This window comes from Corvus cornix, chromosome 4, assembly GCF_000738735.6.
Source record: "Corvus cornix cornix isolate S_Up_H32 chromosome 4, ASM73873v5, whole genome shotgun sequence".
NCBI lineage: Eukaryota > Metazoa > Chordata > Aves > Passeriformes > Corvidae > Corvus > Corvus cornix.
In genome coordinates, this window is record NC_046334.1 from 39,485,221 (window position 1) to 39,504,531 (window position 19,311).

Genomic DNA, 19,311 nt, shown 5'->3' on the forward strand with positions numbered 1-19,311 from the left:
AAATATTCTTCATTGTTCTGATAAAGTTTGCCAAGGTATGTCCAGTGTTTTCACATTCCTGTAGGGCTATGCTTTTATTCTGTAAGTTTTCTTACACAAAATGTGAGAAGGCAAACCCTTAGCACATTATTAGCAGATTAGACTGTGATTTGCTTCTTGCTTTTCCAAATATATTTAAGGTTCAATATAAATATTTTGCAACACACAAAAGACAAATTTATGTCTAATTTATGTTACTGGATTCATAGTTCAATTTTAAACCAGCATCACTGCACAGTCTAAGAATCACTAAACTATAAATAGTGCTCAGAGTAGGATTACATACAAATTTATGACAGTGAAAATAGCCCTGCATTACTTTAAAGAGTTTTAAAGGTGTCTGGGCTTCTTCAGATATTAAAACTTTCCTTTTGATAGCAATTCCTCAGAAAAGCACAGAATTTAGTGATGAATAAATAGTAAGCACTGAAGAATCAATCCCTGATTAGATGATTCAATTGAAAATAAGGATCTTCAACTTCACTTTGGATACCATTAAAATAACTTGATCTCACTTCTCATTCTCAAGAATTTTATTTAAGGATGCCGTAGAATGTTACCTATTTTTAGAGTAGTTTATCAGTTATTCGTCAGGATATCAAGTTTATATAAAAAGTCCCAAATTATTTTATAGTCATGGAATGAAATTATGTTCAAAGTGATTGTAAAGAATTCTGGGTAGCTAAAGTATTTGTAGGAAGCAAATCTAAAAGAGTATTTTTTTTTTTGATCCCTATTGTAGTAATGTATTGATAAGTTTGCATTACATCACATTGACTAATTATTCATAGTTCATCCAGAATATTTTCTTTCATTTAGTCTATACCTTCTGCTACAGGAAAGAAGTTGATTCGGTTTCAGACTACTGAATTACAAACCTATCCTACATATGACTTTTCAGAATGTGTTTTTTGTGTTGCTATCCTGAGTTGAACTTTACTAGGAAAATTTGTCTCTTTCTTGGAGAAAAAAAAATTCATTTTATTGCGAATACTCAGTAACTTGTTGACCAACATAACAAGACATAAATGTTGAATCAGAGACACATTTCATACTCTTATGTTAATAACAAAAATCAACAGAACTTCAATTGGTAATTTTAATGGCTGAAGTCCTTTCCTTCAAATGAAATTGAAGTTGAAACATTGCTAAACTGAAGGTGAAAAAGGCTTATAAGTTAAATTAGAGTAAGTCAGGATAAAATCATCCTATGTATTGTGCATGATTTTCTGTGTACATGTGTGTAAATATGTTTTCATTACACTGTAAAAATCTGATATTAAGCTCTATAATACATGCACTTTTGAAATTCTGCATATAGGATATTTTTCAATATAACTAATTTTTTTGTAACAATGGATAAGAAGAAAAAAATTAATAAAATAACCCCAAAACCCTAAGTGTAAGACTGACAGTTCAACTTGAAAAATTCAGTTAAAGTCTGAGGTAGTGCCAGGGTATTGTGAACAAATGTACAATTCTTTCTCTTAGAAGATAAGATAAAGGCATGAATTTGTCTATTATTATATATTACAATAAGCCAAAGAAATGAAGGTGTCTGGATTTTTTTGGACAAATGTTTGAAACTTTATTAAATCTTTACTTTTAAGGCAACTTTGAAAGGAGACCTGTCTCGTAGGAACATTCAATGTTGTTTATAACAAACTTCCTTGAAAATTTAATTCATTACAGCCCTGAGAACTAGAAAGTTTTAGCTTGTTCTTGGGGTTTTTTGCTAACATTCAGGGCTTAGTCACTTTCTGGTCCAAAAGCTAAACTCCAGACACAACACTATTGGAGGAAGGAGCTGAGCTTCCGTCAGTAAATTTAAGTGTTCAGTTCTGACTTTTGCTGTGCTGAATTTGGTATCTGATTTTGCAGAAATGTCTTTCCAAAGCCACTATCAGTAGAAGTTGCATAGGTAAGAGTATAAGACCAGCCAATTCCATGATATATATCAGATTACTTGAGAGTAGCACCTGAGCCCTCCATAGTTCTTGCAAAAAGTTTTGGGGGAACTTTCACAAACTGTAAGTAACATGCAAAGGACGTACCAATTTTATGTCGTCTGCCTCTCAGTGATGTGATTTGTAATTCATTTAGATTTCTTCTGCATCTAATATTTATTGAATAAAATCACTTGTCATACCTTTATTGTCAATTGACAATTGAAAGTGATGACATTGAAAAATAAATTAGCGTTAGAAAATAAGTCTTGGGATTTCCTTATGAGAGCAAAAGCATTCCAAGTCAAATGGCATAAGGAGCCATAAGTATTCCAGATGGTAAATTATTTTCTATATGACATTCAGATTTATCTTTAAAAGATCAGCATTTTTTATACATTCATATGATCTGTCTTGTCTTTAGCTTTTCAGTATTGAAAAATACTTTTTTCAGTGATGGAAGTCTTGTAGAACCTAACAAATATTTCTCAGATTTGTAGGCTGCTTATATGAGCAAAGAGTTACTGGCTTATTGATGGCATTCAAGATGGTTATTTTGCATTTTAAAATTAGGAAATCTGAATAAATCAAACTACGGAAATTTCAGGATAAAACAGAGGCTGGAAAGCATAAGTCAAAAATATTGAGAATTTATTAGCCTATACTGTTTTATTAGCTTTTACTGTGTTACGTCAAGGTGCATGGTTGTCTTCAAATCAACTATTATAACTGGTTCTTCTCAGATGTTTCCAGGTGTTAAGCTTCCAGTTCCGAAAAGAAAAACCGTTTATATATAATCCTGAGTTACTTACTGTTAAACTTCTTCCTATTTCTATTACGCCAGTCTTCAAGGTCATCAACTCTTTCCTGTATCTAACAGTCCGTCTTCTGTATTGGAGCACCTCTGCTTACGTTGTGTCATCAATAAATGTCATCAGCATGCTCCTACTCTTTTTCCTAGGAAGACCACTAATGAAAATATTAAATCACATAACTGAAAAATCAGGCTCTGAGAAACTTACCCATGTCTGGCTTTCACCACTTCCTTCAGCTATCTTGCCTTCAGACAATTCCTTACCTATCTAACCTCTATTACAGTGAGCTTAGTTAATGTGGCATTCTAGCATCCTATCAGTTTACTAATGGTGATGAATGAGGGCTACTATATTTCCTATTTCCAGAAAGAAAACATGTATTTTATCAAAGAGAGGGGCAGGTTAGTCCAGCATGTTTTACTTTTGATGCATAAGATGCAAACACATTGGGTAGAACAAGAAAGAGTACAATAAGTTTTCCAGGCAATTCTTCCCTGTGCGTACCCTCCCACCACTTGGCAGGCATGGCTTGAAGTCGTCTTATGTCAGAGGTCAGGCTCGGGTCATGTTCAATAGTTATTAATGAGTCCACTAGACCGTATGAATTATTCATGATTTTGCAGTGTGTCATCTTGTGATGCTGACTTGCACAATTTAATTATGTTTTTTCTTTGGGAAACCATTGTGTTTGCTTGTGAGAACCTCTCTTGTAGTATTAGAATTGAAAGCTCCCTATTCTAACATCATAGTAATGAGGGGTCCCTATATATCTTTATGTCCTTCTTCAATTATCTCTTTTTCAAGCTGATGAACTCTGGTTCATTCCACCATATTCTAATATGGAATGACTTCAAAACCCCTCTATATTCTTCCTGCTTTTTTTGCCTCTTTCCTAGACCTTATGTTCTTTTTTTTTTTTTTTTGAGATATAGTGATCAGAAATTCAGCATTAAACATGAAGATACAGTGCATGGGTTTATCATATTAAAAAAAGTTTCCTGCTCTGTTTTTTGGTTGTTTGGGTTGGTTTTTTTTTTTTTTTTTGCCCCTAATAACTTCCAATGTTCTAATGCTGCTTTTTTTCTGGGATTGCAAACTGGGGCTTTCAGAGACCTATTCACAATGAGTCCCGTATTCTTTTTTTGAAGCAGAATTTAGAATTTTGAATGTATAGAAAGGGGTGTTTATTCCCACATAGATTGTGTTGTGTATATTGACACCATTTCACTCATTCTTCTTCTGTGTACCATTCACATCTGTTGTTTCAAACAAATAGCTGTCCCTGATATAACAGCTTGTTAGGGAGAACTCTTGAATTACACGTTCCCAGAGAAATCCCCAAAACCCTTTTTAATAATGGAGGTCACAGTACAGTAACGATGGACCTTTCAAAGTACCCTTAATTAGTAATGTTGAGTTGAGAAATGGTAAATTGCAATGATGTAGAATTGCTACCCTGACACTGCAATGCTATGCAATTGAAATAAGTAATCTTTATTTGCTTGTTCTTTATGAGAGGAAAAGAGAATATCTTTAAAAATCATCATGATCAGGAAGGATGTGTTCAAGGCCAGGTTGGATGGTGCCCTGAGCAACTCAATCTAGTGAGTGGCGTCTAGTGAATGAGGGGTTGGACCTAGATGATCTTTGAGATTCCTTCCAACCCAAACCATTCTATGATTACATGAAATATACTTGGGACCTGGACAGTTACAAAATTGCATAGAAAATAAACAAGGAGTACTAAAACTGAATTCTCTTCATTTTGATCCTTTAATTTCTATTCACTCTACTTTCTAGTGTCACCTATTTCCTTAACATCAATTTTCAGACTGCAAGAGATGTGAGGCACTATTGGTTTTTGGGGGGGGGTTTTGTGGGTTTTAAATTTGGTGGAGTTGTGGCATTTTCAGGACTTCTGTTAGTCCTACATATTATTATATAGTTATGTCTAAGCAGTTCATTCGGATTAGCAGAAAAACTTCCATTAATATCAATGGAGAATCAAACTGGTAATGAAAGACGTGTTGTATTTCAATGTGAAAAAATTAAATGAAATTCCATGCCACTTATGCCATGGCCAATAGTTCTGTTGTCTTTTGAAGATACCACAAATCCATATGCACATAAAAGAATCATCCAGAAATCAAGCTCTATTTCTCCAAATACCCTTCTTACCCTTATTTTTGGTAAGACTGAAAAATAAAGATCAGAAAATCTACTAAATTATCTACCTTAGTTACAGAAATACCAGTAGGAAGAGAAATATAAGGTATATGACATCTTCTGACAGCATTTTACAGTATCCACCACGATTAGTTCAGTGATGATGAAAGAGTTCAATTTGATTTAGTAGAGATTGCCTCACTGACTGCAATTTCTTTGTTGCCAAAGTATTTTCTGTATACCTCAGTGCACAGACACCTGTATTAGGTTTCAAATGCTGTATGTACACATAACAAGAAATCTTGTCTAAAAATCCTTTGAAACATCATTTTCTCACATTCCAGCTGAACGTGTTCATTCTTACCTGTATTAATTAAATCTGTATTGAAAAAGATTAATCAGACTTTGCTTTGTTTTACAGGAAACAAAAATTTCTTAAACCATTTCAGACCAATAAGAAGACATAAATTAGATATAGTGTGTGAGAATTCTTTCAGAATAGATGTATTTTGCACTGAAAGAGACACTATATTTTTGCCTTCTTTTCTATTGGTATTTTACTCATGATAATGTGTTTTGCCCTAGAGATGTACACAAGGTATATATGCCATTAGAATAGAAATTCTGCCAGTAAAAATCATAATTCATAAGAAGAAGCGTTAGTACTTTTGTGTAAACAATGAAAGTTGGTCTTCGGTGTTTCTGTCACTGGAAACTGCAGGAGGAAGGTGAAGACTCCAGCCTGCCTAATGTGGCAGTGAATGTTGATTTTTTGCCCGTAATGTTTTCTGATGAATCACGCTCATGCATAACTTGCTGTCAGTTTGCTCTAATTATTGTAGATCATCTTCATGATCTGCCACTCGCAACCTAATATATTATGATAGTTGAAGTAATATGTTCTGGTTATAATTGGTTGCCCACTATTGATATGGGTAATAGATCTCTCCTGTGAAATACAAACAGTAACTAGATGCACAGCATGCAGGTGAGTTAAGTACCTACACTACCTAGGAATCAGCAGGTATTCTTCATGACTTAGTCTCCAGACATATTTTTTCTGGAAGCTCAGCATATCTCTAATTGCAATTATATTTTGTGTCCATCTTGTCTCAGATCTTAGAGAAGGGGTTTCTGCGTATAAATATTTAAGTATGAAAGTAAAAGGCAATACCAAGCACTTTTCTGCAGACTTGGAGAAATATAACTGGCATAGGTCTCTTCACAGAATTCCAATTTATATCAGTAGAGTTGGTCTCAAGGATAAAGAAAAGAAAGATAAAGAAAATGAAACCTTTAACCTGGAAACTGTGAGCTACATTTTGACGTGGCAGGTCTTCATATTACATATTTAGTTTGGTGTAATCAATAGCATTAATAAATCAGTGCATTGGCTGAATTCTGAAAGGATTGTATCTCTCACACAATTAATTGATTTTTGTGTTCTTCATGTAAACACAGAAACACCATAGTTAAGTGCACAGTTGGTGTAGTATTGACTTTTTTCCTGATATTTAGTCAGTAAGTGTCCAAGGCTGACAAGGGCAGTTATATTCCATTGTTTTCTATCAGTAATCATATTTGCCTAGAGCATTAGTTTCCCCTAAAGCACTTCCTGGATTTAAGGCCTACCCTATTTTACATGTTTTATTCAAAACTTCCAAAATAATCCAGAGACAAAATTTACATCCTTGCAAAGTACTATTAGAAAGTTTGATTTTAAAAATGTATGCTTGAGGCATATGTTTGTGCTTCAGCATAAGCTTTTTAAGTATCTCACTTGGTTTCTTTCAGTAAATCCAGTTATAGGTGTTGAAGAGCAAACCGTCAAAACCTTTAAAGGCTTAGCCCTCTGTTCTCATCCTCATTGATTTGCACCTTCCTAAAAAGACCGCAAAAATAAAAAGAAGTGCAAAGGACATTGCATCCAAAACCATACACAGGTTTAGCCTAGGGTGGATATCTTTAGGTTTATTGAACAAGGTCTCCTTTCACTTTGCATATTTCAAAACTAGCTTAGACTTGGTTATTACTTTTGTGACATCCATTGCAAGAAATCTTTGAAAGGAATAAATTAAATTCTATTGCATTCTATTCGTTTTTATTTATTTGAGGCTTTTAAGTTACTTCTAAAATATATGACAGCAGTTCTTACTGAAATTTCTGCTCTAATTACAACTTCCCTAATACTAACCTGATCACCTACCAGACAGTGATTATATTTCTGCATAACTTGCAAGGTTGGTAGAAATAAATGGCACAATACCAGTTAAATGGTTTGAGAAATTTGTAGTTCATTACAATTTATAAGTTCAGTAGAAATAGTTAAGTAGATATCACATATATAATACATAGATAAGGCATAAGAGAAAAATGATACAGCTTATGAATTTGGAATGGAAGAAGAGAGTTTGACATTTTAGAATAGCACTTAAGAGTCTGAATTAATTACTGTGTGTTCATATGTTTAAACAGAGGAACTGGTGAAATCAATGCACCACTTTCAATGGTGCTGGAAGCTGGATTGAGGGGACGAAAAACCACTTAAAAGTGTTGCATACTTGGGCTGGGATCAGCACTGGGGTCTTATAGCAGGAGTCCTGGTATTGCAAAACATGATTTTCAGCTTCTTGTTGTCTCATAATAGCTCTACTTTTACTGGGCCAGAATTTAATCTCAAAACTTATAGAAAAAACAATTATTTGATTAATCAGCGAGGAAATAGAGTTCCTTAAAAAGGCAGACCCCATTTAATTGACAATAATTTGTGATTTTTAGACAGTGGAGTTCTGAATACTAAAATTCTCTGACAACTGGCTTTCCAATATATTCTCTCAAACTGCCAAAATTTATTCTGCTAAGAATTCAGTGGTAATCTATGGTCATATATGCTCATCATATCATTCCATGCACATTGGCTGTTCTCAGCTTCAGTGAATATTCATCATGATCTGTGAAAAACACAATCAAGGGAAGGGCAGAAAAAGATATCTTTGAATTTAGTAATAAGCATAACAACTTAAAATACACTAGGTGTAAAGATGCAGTCTTTATATTCCTTAACATTGCCTTCACATATGCAATTGTCTTTTGACTTTTCAAGAATATATTTTGATACTTTTGTATGTACAACCTTGCCAGATAATGCTATCCGAAGCAAAAATATTTGTATTGCATGGAAACAGAAAAAATATATATATGTATATGTATAAAAAATAAATTCACGTTGAAAAGGTGAGGGACACTGTTGGTTTATGTTCATTCAGAGCTTTGTTGAAAAGCTAATAAAAGTATATAAATTATTGTAGTGTTGTTGACAATAATTTAAGCAATTAAATACCCCTTGTGCTCCTAAACTTTTACCTTTACCCCTCTTTTTTCCATGCTTTACTCTTTATTTTTATTAAGAAAAATCCAGTAGATATTTCATAGCAAAATTGTAATCTATTTTCCTGTTTGGTTTGGATAATGGACATTGTGTGGGATAATGTGAAAAATATGCATGGTGTGGGTGAATATGTAATTGAAGAAATAAGTCTTTTGTGCAAAAGAGCCAGTATTGTGGCATGAACTTCATACCTACAAATAGTTTCAGCTGTGCCAGGTTTGATATGAAGAGGGATGCACAGTGCTCTAATTATTACACATATTTTTAACATATGTTTTGCATTATATCACAGAGAGACCTGTTCTTTAATGCTGCTTCTTCTTGTGTTACTTTTCCTGTGATACCAATTATTTCAAGTACGTATGACAGGTAGCTGGCATCTTCATAGTATCTCAGCAGGGTTTACCAGTAGCACTGTGAACATGAAAATAATATGTGTAAGAATCTTTCCTATGGAAAAGGATATCATAGACATAGAAAAAGCACTGAACAACCTTTAACAAAAAACCCCAGCAGTCGTTCATGAGTGAAGTACATAGTTTCTAAGTAATTACGCGTTAAGGTTAAAATGTTGCATATTCCAAGGCTGTCTTTCAAAACTGTTCAAATTTAGTGTCATGAGTTCTAGTGAATGCACATCATTGTTAATAACCAAATTAATTAACAGCATGTTGAGGTTCCATATAGACCGTATAGATATACTTCTGTTGCAATTAAATAAAAAATGTGTGTCTGTGTAGAAGGCAGTAAATCATAATTACTAATATACTGATCTGTTACTGGGTTTTACTGTGACAAGGTTATAAAATAGACATGGCTACAGAGTGTGTTTGGTTTTTTCACACGAGCGACAACGTAAGAATTTTGTACAGAACAATCCTGTATGTTGTTATATATGATTGAAGATGTATGAAACTAGATTTATACAAATATATAGACATAAATAGTTATACATAAATATAGTATTTTATACATATTTTTTCCATTTATGTTTGTTCTATAAACTACATGTATGATTCTAGTTTTGTACATATATGGATGTGTGTGTGTGTATATATATGTGTGTGTGTATATGTATATATATATATATATATATATATATATATATATATATATATATATCACAGAGTCCCAGAACAGGTAAGGTTGGAAGAGGCCACAGTGAGCCATCTGGTCCAACATCCCTGTTTAAGCAGGGTCATCCTAAAGCACCTTGCACAGAAGATCTGTCTATAACTATATTTTTTAAATATTGGTTTATTTTTATTTTATTTTTTACATTAATTTTACCTGGGTGGATTTTCCTGGACCTCAGGTTCTCACTCTGCCTTTCAGTTTTAGGTAGTCCTTTGCATCAGAGCTTCTATTCTTAAGAAAAACGCTGTGGTCCCTGGTTCCTGGCTTCGCTGGGATTATGGCAACAGACTATTGCTTACCACGACAGGGTGTAAGGGCCATGCATTCATACTGAATGAGACTGGTGCTGAGAACTTGGTGTTATTTATTCTCCACAGAACTGGAACTTTGGGTTGTTTATAATTAGTTTGTTACTAAGAACTTTGGATCAATCTGCCAATGATTCAACTCAATAAACTAGTAAATAAAAATGCTCTACATTATCTTTGTCTCAGGACTTTTCCCAGTTACATCTAGGGATGTGGCTTAAATACAACTTAGCATCCTGGCTACTTCTGTGAATAGTCCTCTTTTCTTATTTGCTTTGGTGATCAGTGTCCAGCCCTTTCTATTCTGTTCCTTATAACTTTTTCTATGTGGAGACTCCCATTTAGTGAGAAAGTACTTACCTGCTTAGTTTCTGTGCCACAGCTTGTTGTTAGTTAGATAACAACATCAGCTCTACCTTATGCTAACTCCCCATTTTACAAACACCCGAGTCATTGTTACTCTGGGTTTTTAAGCGTCCTTATCAACAAAGGCAGGGAAAGAATGTTTGTATGGGAAAACTCACTGCCCATTTTTACCATCTCAACACATAACTGAGCAAAAGAGGATGAAGTTGCAGTTCAGTGTCCTGAAACTGAAAACTATTTTTCTGATGTGCAAGGTGTTCTTCCCCAGTTCAATATGCTTTCTCTTAGATGTTAACATAGCAATATATTAACATCTTCATTCAGGTTACAAGATCTTTAAGGTTGACAGTCAAACAGATAGGATATGCTGGATCATTTTAGTGTTTTAATCTGACAGGCAGCAGTAAAGTTTTGTAAGTTTTTTTAATTTTTTTTTTTTTTACATAAAATAGAATTGATGTTTTCCATCTCTTCTGTTTTTCATTTTCTCCCTGGGATGAAAGGTTCCATCTCCGAATGTGTAATAAATATCCCACTGACTAGTGGTAAGCAAGAATCACTGTCTAGTTTTCTGCTAGAAACCAATGCCATTGTCTAACTGCATGTGTATTGTTCTATATGGATTAAGACCTGCTGCCTTCTGGAAAGGCATCTGAAGTGAAGCAACCATATTGCTGCCCTGTTGCCTGAGCTAGGGTCGTCATATGTGAATTTCTGTTGTCTTCTTCCAGAACCTAGTTAGGAACAATTGGACACAGTATTAATTTTCTTGTTGAAGATTGACTATTTACATATTTTGATAGAAACAACTTTTTCTTATACACCCTCCAGTGCCCTCCACAATGCTGGGAGACTTTTCCCGGGTCTGTTGTGAGAGTTTGTGCATGAGCTGAGGTACTATAGATAAACTGCCAAAGAGTACATTTCCTGTTAAAACCAGCACAGTGGTTAGTTGGACTGAATCAGGTGAAAATGAAGAATTCCATATCTGAGCACCTTAGGAAGAGCTAATCAGGGATGAGCCTGTGTTGCTATTTGTTGCATTTTGGCTGGTATTTTCAGTTTTCAGTTTCTGAGGGCAGCACTCTTTGATCATGCTCCAGTAAATGAAGATCAGAGCATCAAAGGGAGTTAAATATGTTGGCAGTGAGTGTCACCAAGCTTGACTTTCAAGTGTGCAATGCTAAGAATATATTCAGGAATGCTCATTAAGTGAATCAGGACAGTTAAGCACCTAAGAAATGGAATCACGAAGGGAAGAATTTTGAGCACAAGATCATCTAAATCTAGAAAAAGGAAATAGTCAAGAGAGCAGAGATAGAAAGTTTTCTGAGTTTTCTGCATTTTCTTAAATGCAAATATTTTTATAGATGTTTGTAAAGTCATAGCTTAGGACTTATTCCTGCAAGTAATAACATAAATAGAAAACACAAGGACAAATATTTCAGGTTTGCCTTCAAGCTCTTTTCTGTCTGGGGTTCAGGGGCAGGCTTTGTTAAGGTCTATGGTGCAGTTACTCTGATTACACAGATAAGAATGCTCAGACACTTGGTTGGGAAATTAGGTCCAAGTCTGTTTGTTTTGTAGTTGTATTTATACCAAACACAGAGTTTCTCACGTGGTGTGAATCAATGATGTGGTAACTGTTCACCATGCATTAGAACATTTTTTGTATTGATCCTTTAGATTTTCAGTATCTTGTCCCTATAGTGCTACAATTACATTTTTAGTGTTTATCTTCTTTCGTATGTATATTGTCTGTACAGTCAAGCTATGTATTAATTTTTATATATGTGTGCACATATATTTTTTAAAAATTCATTTACAATCCCGAATTTAAACTTAGGGAGACATGTGTTGTGCCTCAGTGACATGCAGGAGAGTTTTCACTGACTTTTCTTATCCAGTTTTGTATTTACAGATACCGTAGGAAATGTTTTTCATGGTTCAGCTAGAACTTGGATGCACACATCCAATATCCACCCACTTTTCAGGCTGTAGACTGAATCAGTCTTACGATCTAATGTGGTGTTTATCCTGGTTTCCCCAGAAGTTAAAAACAGGATGCTTATCCTCCTAATCTCTGCCTGTCAGAAGTTTGGAGACAATATTTAGAATTGGTTTCGTGCCTGTTCTGGATTAACCTGGGTAGGCAGCCAAGTTCCATGCAGCCACTCTCTCAGGTGAGACAGGAAGGAGAATCAGAAGGGTAAAAGTGAGATGACTCATGAGATAAAGACAGTTTAAAAAGTAAAGCAGGAACTGTGAGCACAAGCAAAGCCAAGTAAGGGATTCATTCATTACTTCTCATCAGTGGATAGATGTTTAGCAGTTATTTCAAGAAATCTGGGCTTCATCATGCATCACAGTTATCTGGAAAGAAAATATCATAACTCTGATCATCCTTTCCTCCTTCTCCTTCCCCAGCTTTTTTTGCTGAACACAATCTCATATGGTATGGAATATCCCTTTAATCAGCTGTCATCTTCCAAATCCTTGTGCGTTGCCAGCTCACTCGCTACTAGCTACTATGAAGAAAATTATTTCTAGAAAACTCTTCCAGACAAAAAAAATACACTACCATTATTTGGATCATATTGATACCCCTCCTTCTAATTCCTGGGTCAGTCAGTTGAATACATACTTTTAAAAATAAAAGAATCACAGAAAATGCTGAGCTTTTACATTTGACTTTTATTTGCTTGAAATAAAAAAAAATATTGGTGAAATGCTCCCTTATACCACATTTTTTAAATGCTGAAAGCACAATGAAAACATTTTGTCATGGGGAAAATGTATTTACACAAATACAGGAAGTGTGCATTTTTTTTCACTTTCCATCCATCATCATAAGTTATTATTATCACTTTCAAGATCACAGCTTCATTAAAGGCTCAGAGAAAAATTGTGTAGTCTGTTTGGATTCTTGTTTGGAGTTCTAGAAACAAAAAATTGTGGCTGTTCATTTCAAGATATACTGTACCTTTTTCCTTCCATTTTTGGCAGATGTTACAATGTGAACTTTATTGGAATGTGAGAAAGATAAGAACAAAACAAGATTTTCAAATACTTTTGTTAGTGGCAAGAGCTTTATTCCATGTATCCATTTAATTTACTACAGCTCCATCTTTATGTGAAATACTCCCAGCTTCCTGATAATTAAAATCAAAAATCATTTTATGGTTTACTCCAGAACACTGTAAGCTTGCAATACTTAGAAAAATACTGTCTGAAAATAGCTCTTTGTATATATTCTAAGTGCCATTATGTTTGTTTTTCTTTAAAAAATAATCATTATCTTTTCCATGTGTTTTATGTTTGTTACTGTTAAATACACTGGCTTTGCAAAGCTATAGCAGTGAGATTTATAACATATTTGTTGGTTCATACATCAATAAAATTGCAATTGAAAATTCATGTCAGCTGTGCTGAAGCTAGGTAGACCTTTCTCCTAAATTCTCAGAATACATGATCTGTTTTCCACAGTGGCAGAAAGGAAAGAACATTTTCATGTGTGACCTGGAGGAATCATACGTGAAAATAAATGAGGTACAATGAACATGGATCTCCAAAATGCCATTTTTACATTTAGTATTCAACATGCAATCAACACTTCCATATGGTTCAGAGAAATAAAATTGCATTTTACAGTGTAGTAACATGTGAGTCCAGCAGTAGCTGTAATAAATATTTTATTACAGATAATCTGCATCTCATTTAGACTTTAGGAAAGATACACAGTGTATGACCATATCATATATCACAATTCAAAGAGGAAAATAATAATGAAGAAAAAAATATCATCTTTCATATCCTGTCTTGATTTTTGAAGCTACTGAGGTATTCTATAATGATAATTAAACAATTACAAAATAAAAATGTTTGACCAAAGTTTTCATAATCTGTTCTGATTGCAGATTCCTGGCTCTTTAGCGATCCACTCACATGGAAAGCTGAAGGTAAGATGAAACATCCTACAGCCTCAAGCTCTGGTGGGATCTGTGTATTGCACTGGTGTTTTTAAAACGACACACCATTGTCTAACTGACAGAACATGGCAAACTACAAAATTACAATAGGCCAGTCTGTGCTCGGTATATACAGTTTTCTAGTGACTTGTCCATTATTGATAGTTTATGCTGCTGTATCTAATTTACTGTTGCTGCAATAAGTGTACACAAAACTGTAAGTAGGGATAAATTTACAGGTCACAAACTTTAAGAGGTATAAATGGCTTGTTCAAGAAGGAATATCCAGGATGATAAATTCTCTGCCCCGTTACCAGACTGATCAAGGATAGAGCATAACTGAATAAATAATAATATTCTCAAAATGATCTATCAAATCTCTTGTGAGCATTCTCAAGTTTTCACAAGAAAATATTGTTGCCTATGTATACCATATTGTGATGCTTTTCAATGGTGCCCCTCTTTGGATTAATAATTTGAAAATGTAATTTGTAGCCATTATCTCAACTAAGCTGAAAGCACATAAGGTCCCAGAAAGCTGAAATTATGTCCACCCAAAAATTTTTGAATTTGGCAGCAATCTGGCTGTGAGAAAATTTTAATCTGTCTGATCAGTACTTACCTAGCAACTGCACTGTATTGAACAAGTACATGGAGTTTGGGTTTTCTTCCTTTGGTTTTTAGCTCAGTGATTTTTCTCAATGGTAACCAGAGTCAAGTAATTGATAGCTTGTGAGCCTCACAAAAAGGGTTCATTTACAACCATATTCTGCATCTTGTGACACCAAATGGAGTGTGTGTTCTTCTATATGACTACAAAAGATTTTAGAACAGCGATCAGAAACGTGTTCTGCTCATTAATGTTTTTACAGTAGCTGCCTTAAAAGAGCTACAGTTTCCTAGAGCAAGTCATTCAGAATTCAACTACGCTCTTCAAGTTTAATAGGTTGAGCTCTTTGAGTTCCCCTACCTCCTCCTGATTGATGGTTTGTTTCTTCTTTTAATACAAAATTCAGTAAAATTTCCCACAGTGAAAAGGGTCTTTTAATTATAAAACACCAGCATGTGGGAATGATTCAATTTACACATCAGAAAAGTTCAGTTACTTGACCGTAATTTATTTTTTGTGCTGATCATTTACAGACCACAGATTCTTCTTCCTCTGGCCCCCTCCCCTTCTCACTTTTTCTTGTTCTATGTAAAAGAATAAAAATCTCAATACCCTGTAAAAGGCTTTAGATATTGTATCACTTAGTCATCAGAATTATCAGCCTTTTTTATGCCAGCTTTTTCTCATTTCCTAGTTATGTTGTCATATTTAATTTAAATGTGTTCCCTAATTGCTGAGTAATACAGGTTTTTCTTGTATCTGACAAAAGGACAGCATAAGTAAGGATGGGTATGGTATCTCACTCATTAAACTGTGAGCATAAGAGATATTAACAAAACATGATATTTGCATTTCTAATGTTGCATATTATGCAACTGACCGGCTCTCTTGTTTTTGTCTTTTTTTTTTTTTTTAAGTATTAATCAATTAATATTGAAATAAAGGTCTGGAAGGGATGGAAAGTTTTCATGTTTCCATGTAATTCCTCTATGTAGCACTAGTCATCCTTTTTTTTTTATTGTCAGAATATAGCTTAGGACTTACATTGGTCGGTAAAACAGCTTTTACTGACAAAGCTTTGTAGGTTCTAAATGTGATTTTCCTAGCAAAATCAGAGAAGTTAATCTTGCTTTATGCTTGTTATGGACATAAGAGAAATAAGCAGTAAAAATGTCCAGAATACCATTTATACAAATAATTTAAAATATATTTACAGATATGTTCTTAAATTTGTTTTAATCAAATGGGGTTTATGACCAAGTACTATTAGATTAGATTGTGCTCATTTCAGAATGAAAAAGTACATGTAGAGAACTGCAGGTATACACCATTTATTCTAGGTTATATATATAATTCTGGTTCAGCTGAATACTTAATTGGTTGGCTATTTATTGCCACAGAGGTATGATCACAATATCTACGCTACTGAAGTATGTTGCTTTAATTCTTTGCTTTTTTTAGCATTTAATTTAGTCTATTTTCCACTTTGGAAGGGATGTATGAATGCTAATTTAGTAAAATATGTGAAACTTGGGAGCAGCGGTCATTTCTTCTAATTCTTTTCAGATGTTTGAAGGGGCTTCTCCTTTACCCTGGAATAAGTACTTAAACTAAAATAGCCAACATGAATTTGTGTTTTGTAATGTTCCTATGAGAGAGAAACTAAAAGGCTATTTTTGTAATATCCGTACCTGCTGCTGTTTGGAATTGCTTTTATGTAGAAACACAAATGTATCCCTGGATAGGACCTGAAAGCCAAAACCAGCATGTTTTTGTAAAACAGACCAATGTAAGATGTTCTTTTCCATTGGCCATTTGGCCATTACAGGCTAAAGGAAACCAGTAATTCAGAATCCAGTTTGATTTTACAAATTTAAATTTCCACTACTGCAGCTTTCTCTAATTCACCTGTACCTTACTGTATCCTGCTCAGTAAAGGGAACAATTTGGAGCACATGAGGACAGCAATAATCAAAAAATCAATGAATACAGTAACAGGTCTTTCCAGTTCTTACTCATGTTCATACAGGCATACATCTTAATACTAAGTACACTCAGTTTTTATTTCCAAAAGATAGTTTTTAAAGTTTTATGATCCCTGAGTAAGTAACAAGCCATCATATCTTCCATCTGACTGGCATACCCTGCTAAGTGAATGCTCACATACAAGATCTCACCAATACTCATGCATAAGATGGACTGTACTTCTCTTACACAAAGCATCAGATATATACAGTTATGCTGTGGTTTAGTTCTTTTTGTTTGTTTGTTTGTTTGTTTGTTTGTTTTTTGAATACAGTTGGACTCCTTCTGGATCAGTACACCTGAAGCCACAAATAGGTAGTGGCTTCCAATGATTTTTGAGGCCGGTACACTATTGAAACATCATGTGTCCTGAAAGATGTGACCAACCCCTCAGTACTCCTGCTGCTCGTGCAGCAGCTGTCCTGTTCTTCTGCATGAGCACTTCTGTCCTGCACCTAGTTCTTCTTGGGGTTCTTTTGGTATTCCCTATAATGACTTCCAGGTCTGTTTCATTGGCCAAGTAAGCCCTGTAGCATTATTCCTAATAAGTCTGTGTTTCTGCAGTTGTCAGCAGTTCCCAACAGTGTAAGTCCTCAGTAGAAACCTCAGCTATAGAGATAAAAAAAAAGTTCTGCAATTTTTCAGTGTGTTTAAATCCCTGTTCTTTCAGACCGTTATCTTATGAGTATTTCCTATGGTACATAGTAAGCTAAAATCAATAACTCTGTACAAAACATTAGTTTCAATGAAAGTCTTTGCTCACAGTTTTTATCATTACTTTTTTTGTGATCATTTATTTTCAACATCTCTTCGGCTTAAATACCAGCATTTTGTATTAATTGTATTCAGGACAGTCAAAATAGTGTTGTATGCTGTGTTATGTTTTAGTAGAGGTTTCTGTATTTAATAGGTGCTCTGATGATAAAGTTTTATGGCAGAAGTTACTATTGTCACAACCTTTTTTTCTTTTTATTTTCCTTTCATGACAATGTACATGGGTGTTGAGTGTCTGTAGATTGCAATGTTCTTAACCCCAATACAAAGAGCTTTTGGCTTCCAGTGTGTTGTATAAATTTTTGGACATCCATGGAATTTTTCCCTTTAGTAGGTAGGGATTACAGTGACTTAGTCTCTCCTAGCGTAACTTGACTCTGTCTGTGCACTGAGTATTGCAGCATCTCAGATCCTTGCATTTTTGATAGAATCAGAGGTGAATTCCCAGCGGATAGTAGGCCCATCTCCCTGGTACTTCATGTACTTTAGTCTTTTGTTTTGTGGTTTGCTTTGCTTTCTTTAAACAGTTAACCATCACTATGATTACTGTTTAAATGCAGGTATGATTCCTGCACATTGCTATCAAGTTTTTGTCAGGCTACCTATATTTATGAGCTGTAGAGAGGCATGCCAGTGGAAATAATTCTTTCAAGTTTTCCTCAAAAAAATAAACAGATGTCATACTCAGTCTTTTGAACTGTCATCTTCTCACAGCAATCAGTCAGTCACTGTGTCACTGGACAGATGTTTTGTATATTTTTAGACATTTCTCTCATCTTTGCACAAAACTGAACTGTTTGGCGTATTAGTTGTAAATCTGAGAAATTATTTGCCAAAAAAAAAAAATCTTAGCCATGAGTAGAGAGTGGTTGAAGAAGAGTTTGAAATCTTGTCTGCAATCAAAGCTGAGGTCCCCCTCTGAAGTCCTGAGATGAAAATCAAGTTCAGCCTGGGAGTCTCACAGGCCTGAATTCCTGGACATAATTGCCTTTCTGAAGAGACTACTTCTCATTCTTTACATTCAAAATCCAAGATGGGATTAGTGATTGTGCTAGTTTCTGTCTTTATGAAAGGATTTCCTTGAAAGTAGAAAAACTTCTACGTGCTCAAAATCACCTATCTCCCTTCTGAGCAGTAGGAGGAAGGATCATAATTTAGCCCAGTGCTTTGTGTAAATAGCTCCAACCCATATTTCCAGAACTAGGATTCTCCTTTTCTGGTCAGATTCCACCATGTCAAGGGAAATTTTCCTAGAGTTCTTAGTTATGGGGGATTTGAGTACCTCCAGTGCACAGCCCCTGTTGAAAACCTCTCCTTGAGGTGTATTCATTTATTAATTCAGTCTCTCAAGTCAAAGAAGATATTAAAGCTATTAAATTTTAGTCTGTTATCATCACAGTCAACATCATATTTTTAATCAGAAGTGGCCAGAGACGTTTGATCAGTAATTAGCTTAATTTTGTCAGGTTATTAAGCAATTCCTGAGCATCTAACTTAACCTATTTAATAGCAGAATAAAGTAAAGAGATGCCTCCTTTGTAAAGCTCAGGTGGAAAGCAACTGCTGAAACACATTCCTGTTTTGCCACAAAATCAAGATCCTGAACCTCTTAGAATTCCAGCACAAAGTGGATGTTAGCCCTTACTCTTGAGCCTCAGCACAACCTGCTGGCATAGCCAAAAGCAAGAGACAGTAGCTGCAGAGATAGTGCTTTTCCATTAAGGCAGGGATTCCCTAATGCATGCAGGTCATCAAGTGACTCACTATGA

The 19,311-nt window shown here is 34.6% G+C and overlaps 1 protein-coding gene across 9 annotated transcripts in view; it reads left to right on the top strand.

Annotated features, from left to right (window-relative positions):
• The window catches only part of TENM3 (teneurin transmembrane protein 3), a 1,315,365-nt gene that overhangs the window by 833,738 nt on the left and 462,316 nt on the right, over positions 1 to 19,311 (top strand). For all 9 annotated transcript variants that reach the window (XM_039550639.1, XM_039550640.1, XM_039550642.1 and 6 more), the window contains one exon: positions 14,083 to 14,124. The gene's annotated coding sequence lies outside the window, so the exon portion shown is untranslated. The remainder of the gene's footprint in view (positions 1 to 14,082; positions 14,125 to 19,311) is intronic.